Source organism: Globicephala melas, chromosome 13 (assembly GCF_963455315.2).
Source record: "Globicephala melas chromosome 13, mGloMel1.2, whole genome shotgun sequence".
Taxonomy (NCBI): domain Eukaryota; kingdom Metazoa; phylum Chordata; class Mammalia; order Artiodactyla; family Delphinidae; genus Globicephala; species Globicephala melas.
Genome location: NC_083326.1, coordinates 19,780,169 through 19,792,935, shown reverse-complemented (window position 1 = coordinate 19,792,935; position 12,767 = coordinate 19,780,169). Strand labels below are relative to the sequence as shown.

The window sequence follows — 12,767 nt, the reverse complement described above, 5'->3', positions numbered from 1 at the left end:
ATAACTCACGTCACCCCTTCTATAATAGTGAGATGTATGTTGGTTCGGATCCTATACTGTCTTTGAGAGGTCAACACCAACACTCCTATTTGTTTTGCATTTTGCAGCAAACAAGTGCTAATTAAAGGGTGTGATTATAGGCAGGGCCACCAAAATTTAAATCTATCAGTCACTTGTACGTAACAGGTGAATGCTAAGAGAAATCCGCTTCCTGCAAGAATGAAAACCGTTCTCAGCAATCAGATTATTGACATTCCAGAGAATGTCGACATCGCTCAGAAGAGACACACAGTAATTATGAAGGACCCCAGAGGACTTCAATCACATCAACATAAAAAAGTCTCCTTGGAAAGAAAAATAGATTCCAGGTTGACAAATGATGGGGAAGTAGAAAGGAACTGGCTATGGTTTTGACCCTCCGTAGACATGTACAGGGATATTGCACTGGGCTTCCTTTACAAGCTGAGGTCTACATATGCTCACTTCCCATCAATGTTTTTATTCTGGAGGATGGGTCTCTTGTTCACATCTGAAATTTATTGGGTAAAAAATATATCCACAACGTTTGGATGACACCAATCATCTGTTGTTCAGTATCTCAAACCCCAAAAGATGAGTTCATTCTTGAAGGAAACACATTGAAAATGTGTCATACTCAGATACTTTGATTCAGCAAAACACAATAGTTAAAAAAAAATTTGGATTGTGTCTATAATTCTGGAAAAGGAACAGTTCAACAGGCTGATGAATAATATCTAAGAATTGTCCAGCTATGGAAAAAACAAGAAGCCAGATGATTCTTAAGATCTATTTGTGATATTTTAAAGATGCAACAAAGCCCTGCATTAAAAGAACAAAAAAGGAATCGATGCTTGTTACAGTACCATTTATCAAGAATGAGTTATTAATTATTTCATTTAAAACATGTATTTGCTTGTTCTTTCATCTAATCGTCAAATATTATTGAACACATAAAAGATTCTGGACACTGTTAAACAATCTAGAAATGGCAGAAAACAAGATGCAGCACATGGAACTATTTGGAAGCAAATATATGAGGAGCCTATTAAATATTTGAGAATTTGTGAAGTATCCCTACTGTCTTGGAGACATGCTCTGTCAGAAATGAAAGAAACTTCTCTGAGGCAAAGTCTCCTGGTATGTGGGAGGGGGAGCCTACTGAGATGGGGAACTCCATCCAGCCTAGATCCTTGAGTACCTCCTTTTGCCACATCAGGAAAGAGCCAGGGCCTGAGTTTTAGAGCATCACAAGTGTACACTTTACCAAAATGATAATTGATACTCATAAAACAGAATGACCTAATAGAAGAAACCACTAGAAAGGTGAGAGCATAACTGCTATGAAAAATTAAACTGAATAACATCACAGTAAATTTGACAATCTAAAGTGTGTCAAACATGTCAATTAAATATGTAAATATTCTCAATGAGATCAGCTGGGATATATGTTTACAGAAAAACTAAAGAGAAATAGGTAGTTTGAAAAATATAGATTGATATTAAAGATTCAATTGATCGTAAGTATGCGTAGAAAAAAGTAATGAAGAGCTGTAAACTAGGCCACAGCAACAGAAAAGAGAAAAATAATAGAAAAGAGTAGTGATGTTATGGGAAAAATTAAAACAACAACATTTGTGTAACAGGAGTTAACGCATATAAATAGGTTAAACATTTAAATAAATATACTGAGAGTGTGTAAAAATTACAAGAATCTTTTTCAGGGAATAAGACTTTTATGTAACTTATAAAATTGAACAAATACAAGCACTGTAGGAACCACGACTTTTCAGTCTGTTGGATAATTAATGTTCATTTAACTATGAATTAAACATTTATTCCTTCATAGAAGCTACATTTCAGAGTGTAAGAAATGGAGTTACAGTGGCAGTAGATATAGCAATGCATGTTCTGATTATTTTTTGTACACAAGTTTTGAAATATATGAGCATAGCTTGATTTACACTTATTTTTGTCTAAAATAAACTGATCAGTTGTTAGAGGGGAAAACTCATTTTAGCAACCTTTTTTTCAAATGGGTGCCAATTTGCTTTGAATGTGGAGATTGCATTGTCAGACATATAGGCAGGTGTCTTCTGTAAGGCATATTCAGAAGAAAAATGATAAGAAGGATTTTTAAAGCCTTCTGTGGGTGGACTCCAACACTAGTATTGATGGAATCCTTTAAATTATTTTAAATTATATATCATTTTGATGCCTACCAGAATTTCCTAGTGATAAAATTCAAGAAAATTTTTGGTATAGAGAATGAAGTAGAAGGAAGGGTTTTATTTTTTGGTTTTTGGGTTTTGTTTTTAAAGAATGGTGCCCCATTGATCTAGTGTAGGTTTCTTATATTGCTTTCAAAATTGTCCTGCAGTTTTTACCATATAATCTCTACACATATATATTTTATTAGATGTATAATATTTTTTGTTCTTGATGTTATTATAAATGTTCTTTCTTTTTTTAAATTTTCTATTATAATAGTCTATTTCTAGTTTCTAGCAACACAATAGATGTTGCATATTGACTTTGTATTCTATGAAAATCCTAAATTTATTTATTAGATTTAGTAATATTTTAATAGATTATTTGAGATTTTCTATGTGGACAATCATGTAGTCTGAGAACAGAGGTAGTTTTATTTCTTTTCAATCTTCATGTGAATTTTGTTTTTTCCTTTTCCTATGATGAGTTTTCTGAGAAAAGATGTGTCTCTGTCTTTGTCTGGTTTCAGGATAATACTGGGCTCATTAAGTTAGTTGGAAAGTGTTCTTCTGTTGAAAATTTTTGTTAACAATGGGTATTATTTCTTGCTTAAACATTTGAGAGTATTCATCAGAGAAGCTATCTGGACCTGAGATTTTCTTTGTAGGTGTACAGACTTTTCCCCCTGTAGTGTTCCTGATTAGAGTCTACCTTTCCTGATTCACTATCGTCACTAAAGCTTTCTCTTGCTTAGTGTTGCATGATGTATATTTTCAATAATTTTATTTTCAACCAATGTATGTAACATTATTTTAAGTGTGATTCTTGTAGACAGAATATAGCCAGGACCTATTTTCTTATACAGTCTAATGTGAATAGATCATTTACTCTCAATGCAATTTCAATGCAATTTTTAAAATAGTTGGTATTAAAATTTGACATATAGCTATATACTGTTTATCCAATTTTTTGTCCTTTTTTTCTCCTTTTTATGGATTTTTCTTGACTACCTTTATGTTCCCTTTATCTAGGATTAACAATATATTTCTGTAATTTATCAAAGTGTAGATTGAAATGGATATTACACTTCACATGTAACATATAAATCATATATTCCCAATTTTTCCCTCTGTTTTTTGTGCTATCCCTGTTATAGACTTTACTTTTTATATATTCTCTGCAACACATCAGTACTATTATTGCTTTAAACATTCATTTTTCATTTAGAGAGATTAAAAAATAGAAAAACATTTTATATTTACCTTTATTTTAATCATTTCTCTTGATCATCATTTCTTTTTAAAGGTTCACATTTCTGTTTGTTGCTTCTGCCTAAGGACCTTCTTGTAACATTTTTGTAGTACAGATAGCTTGGTAGTGATTTCTCTCAGCTTTAGTCTGTCTGAAAAGCCTTTCAACATTTTTGGTGAGAAATACTTTCACTATACATAGAATTCAGTATTGGCAGTAGTTTTATTGTTGTTTCAGCATTTTGGAGCTGTTAATCCATTATCTTATGACTTAAACAGTATTTCCTTTTTATGCAATATGTTTTTTATTCTCAAGCTGCCTTCATGGTTTTTTCTTTATCTTTAATATGCAATAATGTAATAATGTGCATATGATGTGTATACATTTGTTTGTTGGTTGATATTTATCCTCTTTAATTGACTTAGCTTCCTGGATCCGTGGTTTGCTTTCATGCATTATTTTTAGAAATATTTCAACACAATGTCCTCAAACCTTTTTTTATACTATATGCTCTCTTCTGCTTCTAGGATTGCATTGACAAGTATGTTAAATTGTTTGAAATGTTTCCACAGTTCTTAGAGACTGTGATCTTGTTTGCTTGCATATTTATATATATTATATATACTATATTAAGATTTTATTTATATATTTATTTACTTACTCTATTTTTCTCTTTGTGCTTTAATTTGGGTAATTTCTATCTACCTATCACCGCTGATTCTTTCTTCATCTGTGTCAAGTCTACTGATCAGCCCATCAAAAGCATTTTTTTAATCTCTGCTACCATTCTTCTAGCATTTCCGTTTGATTCTTTCTTAAAGTTTCTATTTCTCTCTGCAGTTCCCCAACTGCTCTTGCATGCTGGACACCTTTTCTACTAGAGCCTTTAACATATTAATCAAGTTATTTTTAAATGTTTAAATTTTAAAAATATTTAAAAATCTCCGTCATTGTTTTAACAGTTAGATCATATTTGAGTGTGAAATTTCTACTTTGTATTTATGACTAGAAATGTGTATGCATATTCTGCTAGTATGTGAGTGGGGTGTGTTGACTTAACCTATCCAAGAATTGAATTGTGTAGGTTTCATTGTTGTTTCAAATTCCCCCACTGTTATCTTGTCCTTGGGGTTGTGGTTAGTTTGCTGAAGAATTTTTTTTTAATGACCTTCCCCTGCTGTAGTCCTCTGTGTGCTGGCACCTCAAAATGGGTCTGTCTCTATGCAGTTGTTTCTGTCTCAGCAGTAGACTGTTGGTGCTTGTTACTCCTCAGTTGCTAGCCTGCTTATAGGGAAGGACTTTTCTCGGGGCTCCTCTGTCCTCTGTAGCCATTGTGTTTCTTGATCTCAGGACTGGTCTCCGTGATCTGAACCCTCCCCCAGTGAAGTAACTCTTATATGTAGGGGATCTGTAATGGTTCCCCCCTTTCTCTTTTTCCTAGCTACAGTAGGTCTTCACCTGTGCCCTGTGGGCAAAAGAGATTGCTGCCCATCCCCCCCATGGGTTAGTTCTTCTTATCCCTTCCATCGGGACATCGAGTGGAATGCTTTCTCCCATCTGCAGCACTGTCCCCAGTATTTCTCACGATTACCCTAGAAAAGAGCCTGTGAAAAGCTATAACTCTTCTTGTGTATGCAGCTCCCTAGGGGCTTTATGCTTGCACTCTGCCCCATAGTCAGCATTTGTCAGTCTGTTAACAAATTTCACTGTTACTCATTTTGCTCACACTACACACTTATTGAGCACTTACTCCACACCAAATGTGAGGCTAGGATCAAGGAATTCACAATCAGTTTTTCTCACTCTTATCTGCATGTTAGAGCTTTCATGCCTCTGGGTGTCTCAAATCAGCATCCAAGATAAACTAAAACAGGTTCTCTGGTGATGGGATCTACCTAACAGTATTTTGTTAGAACAGCTCCCCAGGTGATTCTATTATACCCCCAAGGCTGACCACTACAGCACCCAGCGATCCTATCTCCTGCGACTTCTGTTTCTCTTCAGTTTTGCAATGAAACCCTTATCAAAACATGCCTTACTGTGTAATAGCACGGCTGTCTCCTAGGGAAAAAGGAATTTACTGAATTAAAAATGGGAGACAAACTTTTACAATAATTCTTTCTTTCTCTAACTGTGGTTCTGTTGTGTTTACCTGATGGATCAATTTTTATTATCTGTTTTCTATTCATTTCAAATTAGGGAAAACTGCTTGGTATGTTGAATCGATGGGGGCTATGTTTATGGGAAGGAGCATGATAAACAAATTACCAGACATTATCCCTGATTTCCCAAGGTGAGCTCTTGACATTTTCAGTGAGATGGCTTTTAAAATGTATTGCATTAGTTATTCAGAGACAGAAAAGTAGAAGCTGAATTCACAGGATTCCCGATACTACAAATTCTGTTCTTGAGCAGCCAAATTATTTCCCTGGACGTCTTTGGGATAACACAGGTTTAAACAAAGGCCAGTTGTTTCTCAGAGACACTGGCCTAAAAGCTCAAGGTAAAATTCCAGTGAGATACAAGACAACTCTTTTTAATGCTGTCCAGTCGGACCAAATTGATCAAAACCCACAGCGTTCTAAGTCCATTATTTTGTCCACATTAGTGTCTGGTTTTACCACTCCAAGTAGAAATAGCCCAGGCCTGAGAGGAAGCAGCAAAGGGAATGAGAGCATGAGACCTTGTACGTCCAATGCAGGCTCATGGTGTATGATATTTGGTCTTCTTTTCTTTCCTTTACTACTTCTTTATTCAAAATGCAGAGGCATTAACACATTTCAAGAAATTGAAGTTAACAAGTTAAGTTTTCTACCTGAAAAGATATACACATGTAGACAGGTCACAGGGGTCAGAACATTTCAGTTGTTGAGCAAGAATAAAGGAATTTTATAACAAAATTTCAAAGGTAAGCCCCAGTATGAACCCCAGTGTGGCTGGATGACCAGGGAGTCCTTTTTCCATTTTACTGAATCTTATCCAATCTTGAGGGAAAGAGCCTGCTTGTAGAACAAACCACCAGGGTAAGTATAAATTATCTCAAGACCTGAAAGATACCAGGCATATGTGCACAGAGTCACAAAAATATAAAACTGGTTTTGAACTCCTGCCCTATCCCAGTCCCCATGTCCCATATTAAGAAAGCTCTACACAGGGAAGTTTATGAAGGTCTCCGAATGAGACTCATTTATTGAGTGAAAAATCTGTAAAATTAACCCTGCAAATTATTTTATCAACATTATGGAAGCAATCTAATCTGATCAATCTTCTCACTTAAAAAAAATTAATAAAAGTGCAAGTAAAATCTTTTTAAAGATAAACATTTTCATTCATTGTTGAACTGGCAAGAAAGAAATCCTCAGAGATCAAAACAAAGTGAAAGTAGAACTCTTATCAGTTAGAGAAGAGTTATTAAAAATAATCAAGCATATTTTGAGATACAACCAAATAGACCTTCTAGAAATAAATACATAATTGTTGAAATTTTAAATTAACTGGATTGTTTAAGAATAAATTAAACACAAACACAACTAAACAAAGAATTAGTAAACCAAAAGTAAAACTAAGATTTTTTTGTGTTTGTTTTTGTTTTTTTCCTAAAGGCAAAGAGAAAAAGCCACAGAGGATATGGATAAGAAATTAATAGAAATAATAGTTAAGGTAATAAGACTTTATATCTTACTTGAATTCCAGATGATGAAAAGAGAGAGAATAGAAGAGGCAATATTTTAAGGGCTAATAAATGAGAATATCCAAAAATTAATTTAAATAACGATGATACTCATATTAACAAAGCTCAATGAATTACCAGTTAAGCATGTTAAAAGCAACCCCTCCCCCTGAGAAAAGTAGAAAGATCAAACTACCATCTCAGAACACAAAACCAAAAGAGAAGAGGTTAATGACCACCAGAAATTTAAGAGAGATTATTTAAAAGAAATAACATATATACTAACAACACACTTTTTCAAAGGAACAATGGAAGTAAGAAATTTAACAATGGAAGGAAGTAAGCAGGAAATTTTCTCAATTTGCTAATTAAAAATATATGTCAGCCTGTCATAAGTATAGCTACGCTTGCTCTATTTTGGGTTCCATATACATGGAATAACTTTTTTCTACCTCTTCACTTTAAGCCTATGTGTGTCCTTAAATCTGAAATGTCTCTCACAGTCAGCATTAGTTGGGTCTCAGATTTTTTTAACCAGTCTGCCATGCCATTCCTTTTGATTGGAGAATCTAATCCATTTACATTTAAAGTAATTATTGATAAGTAAGGATCTACTAATGGCATATTGTTAATTGCTTCCTGGCTGTTTTGTATTTCCCTTATTCCTTTCTTCCTTTCTTGCTGTCTTCCTTTATGAATAGATGATTTTCCAAAGTGGTATGCCTTGATTCCCTTTTTGCTACCTTTTGTGTATCTACTGTAGGTTTGTATATTTAAAATTTGCTAGGACAGTAGACCTTAAGAATTTTCACCAGACACATTGAAAAAATTGGTAACTATGTGAGGTGATGAATATGTTAATTACCCTAATTGTGGTAATCATTTCTCAAAGTGTATATGTGTCAAAACATTACATTGTATATTTTAAATGTATGCAATTTTATCTCAATAAAGCTGAAAAAAATACACCAAGAACTTTGAAAAAAAATATGTCACTCTGGCATGTATACAAAGTGAAATTATCTTTCAAGGAAAAAGGCAAAATAAAGATATTTTTAGATTAACAAAAATAATGAGCTAGCGTTTACCGGTAAGCATGAACCCTCAGAGTCCTCATGGCTCCTGAGGATCTGGAAAAAATGGAAACTTCACTGGGACTGTGAATGGGAAATGGGAGATTAGCTGAGGTGAGAACAAAGCTGGAGTGCTACATTTGTAAGTCCCTTGGTTAAAAAATGTGACGACACTGAGAAGGAAGTACACTGTCTACTGCTGAGGGCAGTTGGGGAAAGAAAGAAACAAACAAAAACTACTTTAATCAGAGAGGCAATTGGCTCAGCCTTAGTTGTGAGACCCAAAAAATGCTGGAGAGAGTGGCATCTGTGGCAACACTAAGAACAGTATATGAATGCAATACACTTTTATAAGACTTATCCAAGTAAGGAGCTTAGACACCAATCCTCCCAAATATTCCAAACCCAGTTGTGACTCCTTCAGTTGTTTGAGACAGCTATAGCAGAAAGAAATGAATTTTTGAACCAGACTGTGACTGAAATAATAATCCTATATTACCGGTGAACCACTGCATTAAACTGAGAACATCAGAATCCATCTTGACTAATTTGTACACCATAAAGCAGTCATATTTTTTTAAAAAAGAAATTCTAGCTATAAAATTTAACTACTACATTCACCATTCCGTGACTTTAAATTTTACAACTGTTAATGACTTTAAAAAGTAAATTCTATCAGAAATGTGAAGGCATAAACTTTAGTGTGATATGATCAACGGGACAGTTTAAGGTATCAGACTGAAGGAAAGTAGCAGTTATCAAAGTTAGAATTTCATCCAGACTCCACGAAGGGCTTTCCAGTCATATCCGATGTGTAGCACGATGCTTTGCACATTGCAGGCAATCAATAAATAGGGAGGAAGCAGTTGAGTCTCACAGTTGTAGGGATATAGAGAGATTAACAGTGGAAAATCAGAAGATGTTATTTGATAAAATTTATAGAAATTCTAATTGAATAAAGGTATCAGTTAAGGTTGAGGCATCCAGAATAATGACTAGCCATTTTTAATTAGCTCCAAAGTGTTATTTTGTATAAGTCTTCTTCCCAAGAAGATAAAAGAGTGGGGGAACAAGTGAACCAGACCAAATTTTAGATGGGTCATGGAGTGTATGTTTATTTCAAAACGAGTTTGCTAAAATATGGATTGCTACTAACAATTCATGAACTGTTATTCTAGCTTAGGGCTTATTATGACAGAATTGCCTGGGTTTATTTTTTGTTATAATTAGAAAGCATATTAAACAGTACATGATCTGCGTTCTACCTTTAAAACTGAACATAATTTAATTTAATAATGATTCAGTACACTGCTCAAAATCCTTATTAGTACATGTTACACTAAATATCCAAAATTATTGTGATAGCTCCAAAATATTAGGCAAGTGAATACACCGAGACAGTAAAATTCTGGTGCCTAAACTTCTAAATACTGCCGTCGTACAGCATATAAACTTTTCTAAAACCAGATGGATATCAATAATGAAAAGTGTAAATTAATAAGATTTCCTAGTTATTCCAGGAATTATTTTTTAAAAAGAGTCCTCATTCTGTGATACCACAACCTTTGAAATCATTACTTTGCAAGAGAGAATACCAAAATGTGTGTTTTCTCAGCCAAACCTGTTGACACTTTTATAGAATCATTCCAATTGTGTCTATGCAACATTAGTGAGGAAAATGATTTCCTTAAGTTAAAGATGTCAATTTTCTACAGTTTTGCTTTACTCTGAGAACATAGCCTTTAACAAAGCAGTGGTCTTTGCTGAAAAAAAAAAATTCTAATGAAAAACATTCACAGTGTCATCAGACCCATGTTCTTGATGTGTATGTAACTCATGTTGCCCTGTTACAAAATAGGAGAATGTAGCCAATGGGAGTTAGTTAAAATTTCCAAAAGGCCAAGGTCTATTGTCAATAACAGAAGTTCAGGGGAGAGGAGGAGGGGGTGTTCTTTGGTTGAATCAATGGTTCACCCATTTAAAGAATGCTGTATTTCTTATGAAGCCACATATACTTAACCATCATTAGTAACATCAAGCACATGTTTTAAATGAAAAATCACCACTCACATTATTTCTCTAAACTAAACTAACTCTATTATCTCCAGAATTAAATCTCTTTCCAGTTCAGGCCTCTTAATGTTTCTTTTGTTTGTTTATCCCCATGGATGTAACTAAAGCTTCCGCATACACTTTGGATCATGTTGCTGTTGACCTTGTGTGTTGTCACTATAATTCCCATTCAATAATGGGAATTATTCTTTCACTTTCCAAAACTGTCCAAATGCTGAGCTGGATTCACATCATTAGGTCATCAAACTGCTGCATACAATAAATAGTAGTACTTTAGTAGCAACTGCAGCCTAAGTTTACAATTTTATTTCAAACCAGCTTGTTCCAGTTGTGTCCTGATTGCTTTGTGATATGTTATGTTCATGCTCCATTAGACAAAGGCCGACACTACAATTCACCCAGGGGAGACATGGCGGTGGAGGGTGGCCCCAAGAGGTGCTTCTTGGAAGCATACAATTCAAATGGATCTCACTAATTGCCATGGAGAGGTTGCCTGCTGATTCCTTTGATAGTTTTTATACTGAGAAAGAATTATTAAAAAACAAAATGTTTTGCTCCTGAATAGCCTATAAGGGTTTCCTTTTGCTACCAAACATGATCAATTCTCAAGGGGAAACATAAAGACAAGGATATATATATATATATATATATATATATATATATATATATACACTTCTGAATAGATTCTAGACTGAGGGAAATAAAAAAGTAATATATTCAATAGAACAGAAAGTATGTTAAAATACGTGATAGGGTGATAACTGCACCTTTTAGAAATCTCTCATTTCTTTCAGCTGATTTCTCTTATTGTCTACCTTAACAATACGGTGCATTCACTAATACTTGCAATGTTTTTTTCTTCCCCCCCTGTGGATGGCTAACACTCTGTCTTCTAAAAGGAACAAGACAGAACTCGGTTATAATGACCCAGTCTAAATGCATGAGTTTTGCTTGCATATCACTTTAACTGTGGATAGGATATCATGCCGTTTTTCTTCATGTTCTACTATCCTCAAATACCTCTTCAAAAGATCTATTTTAAGTAACTAACCATTATCCAGGCTTGTACTTGATTTAATAATCCCATATTTCCTTGGGATTTCTCCTTCTACCCAAACCAACCATAAGCCTCACTCTCTCATGTATCCATTATTTATTGCTAATATGAAATCATAATGGCAATTCATTCATCTAACAACCAATACTTATTTAATATTTACTTACATAAAATACTATGTTTCTGAGTGTGGAGGTAGGCAAAAAGGTAAATATACTAATACACTTCTTAAAATTGTATATACAGTTGACCCTCTGTATGCGCGTGTTCCACAGCTGTGGATTCAGCCAATCGCAGTTGCTTAACCCTCGCATATGGAGAGTAGACTGTATTAGTAGCCCCCTTACAGAAGGGACTTGAGCGTCTGCTGACTTTGGTATCCGCGGGGCTCCTGGAACCAAACCCCCATGTATACCGAGGGACAACTCTAATAGGAAAAGCAAGAAGTAAATAAAAATAAAGGCAAAATATTAAAAAGTCCATATGAAAGGAAAGCAAAGTACAATAGGAATTCAAACAGAGAGCCCTCACTTTAGATGAACTTTAAGTGAAGCTTGGCATGACGGATTGGAGTGGGACAGTAGGGGTGGGTTGATTGTTCCAAGTGAAAATGATAGTATGAGCAAAGGTCCTGAGGCATAAAAGCTTACAGATAATTACCTAAGTAACTATTAGCAATTTACATAATGGTACAGGATTCAGCATATAGAAGAGTGTTTAAGAGAGGTTTATCAAACATTTCGTTGATCAAGAAGGATGAAGACTGGAATGATTGATGATGGGCATTTCAGCTACAGTGCTTTTGCGAGTGAAGCTAAGGACATAAGTACCTTTATGTTTTCCCTTCATGTGCAGTCTCCCTTAATATATATGCAGGATATTTTTTCAACTCTCTGTTTTCCTTTATCACACAGAACCAATAAGTAAAATGGTGAATGCAAACAGCGTGTAAGAATTCAAGTCAGTTATAGAGGGAAAAGCAGAGGCAAGAATTCTGTGAAACAATTTATTTGAGATTTTAAAATGTGTTTCTCCCATATCTAAGACATAATTATTTCATTTTTAAAAGTGAGTGATCTGGTAGTTTTGGTAAAAGAGTGGAATCTGGTCTCTAAAGAGAGGTAGCGTTCGATAGTTTTAAACCACAGACACCCCGGGCCACTTCCATGCTTTCTTCTTGTGGGTGAATTTACTCTTACTCAAAACAGTCACATGCTTTCAGCCCTGAACCCAGTTTGTAGTCCCTTAGGCTGCTGCCCTCTTTTCTCCACATTGTGCTTGTTGTGTTGGCTTTGGGCAAAGATTCAAAGGAAACTGCTCACATTACCAGATTGAATAAGAGCTTCTAACATTAACTTAAATAAGAGATTTTTCTGCTGACACATCTTTTAATTTATCCATTTACTCACTTAGT

At 34.6% G+C, this 12,767-nt stretch overlaps 1 pseudogene; it reads left to right on the top strand.

The window, feature by feature from the left end:
• The first annotated feature begins 219 nt into the window (after positions 1-219).
• Positions 220-752, top strand: LOC115859382 (large ribosomal subunit protein uL6-like; annotated as a pseudogene).
• Positions 753-12,767: the final 12,015 nt, after the last annotated feature.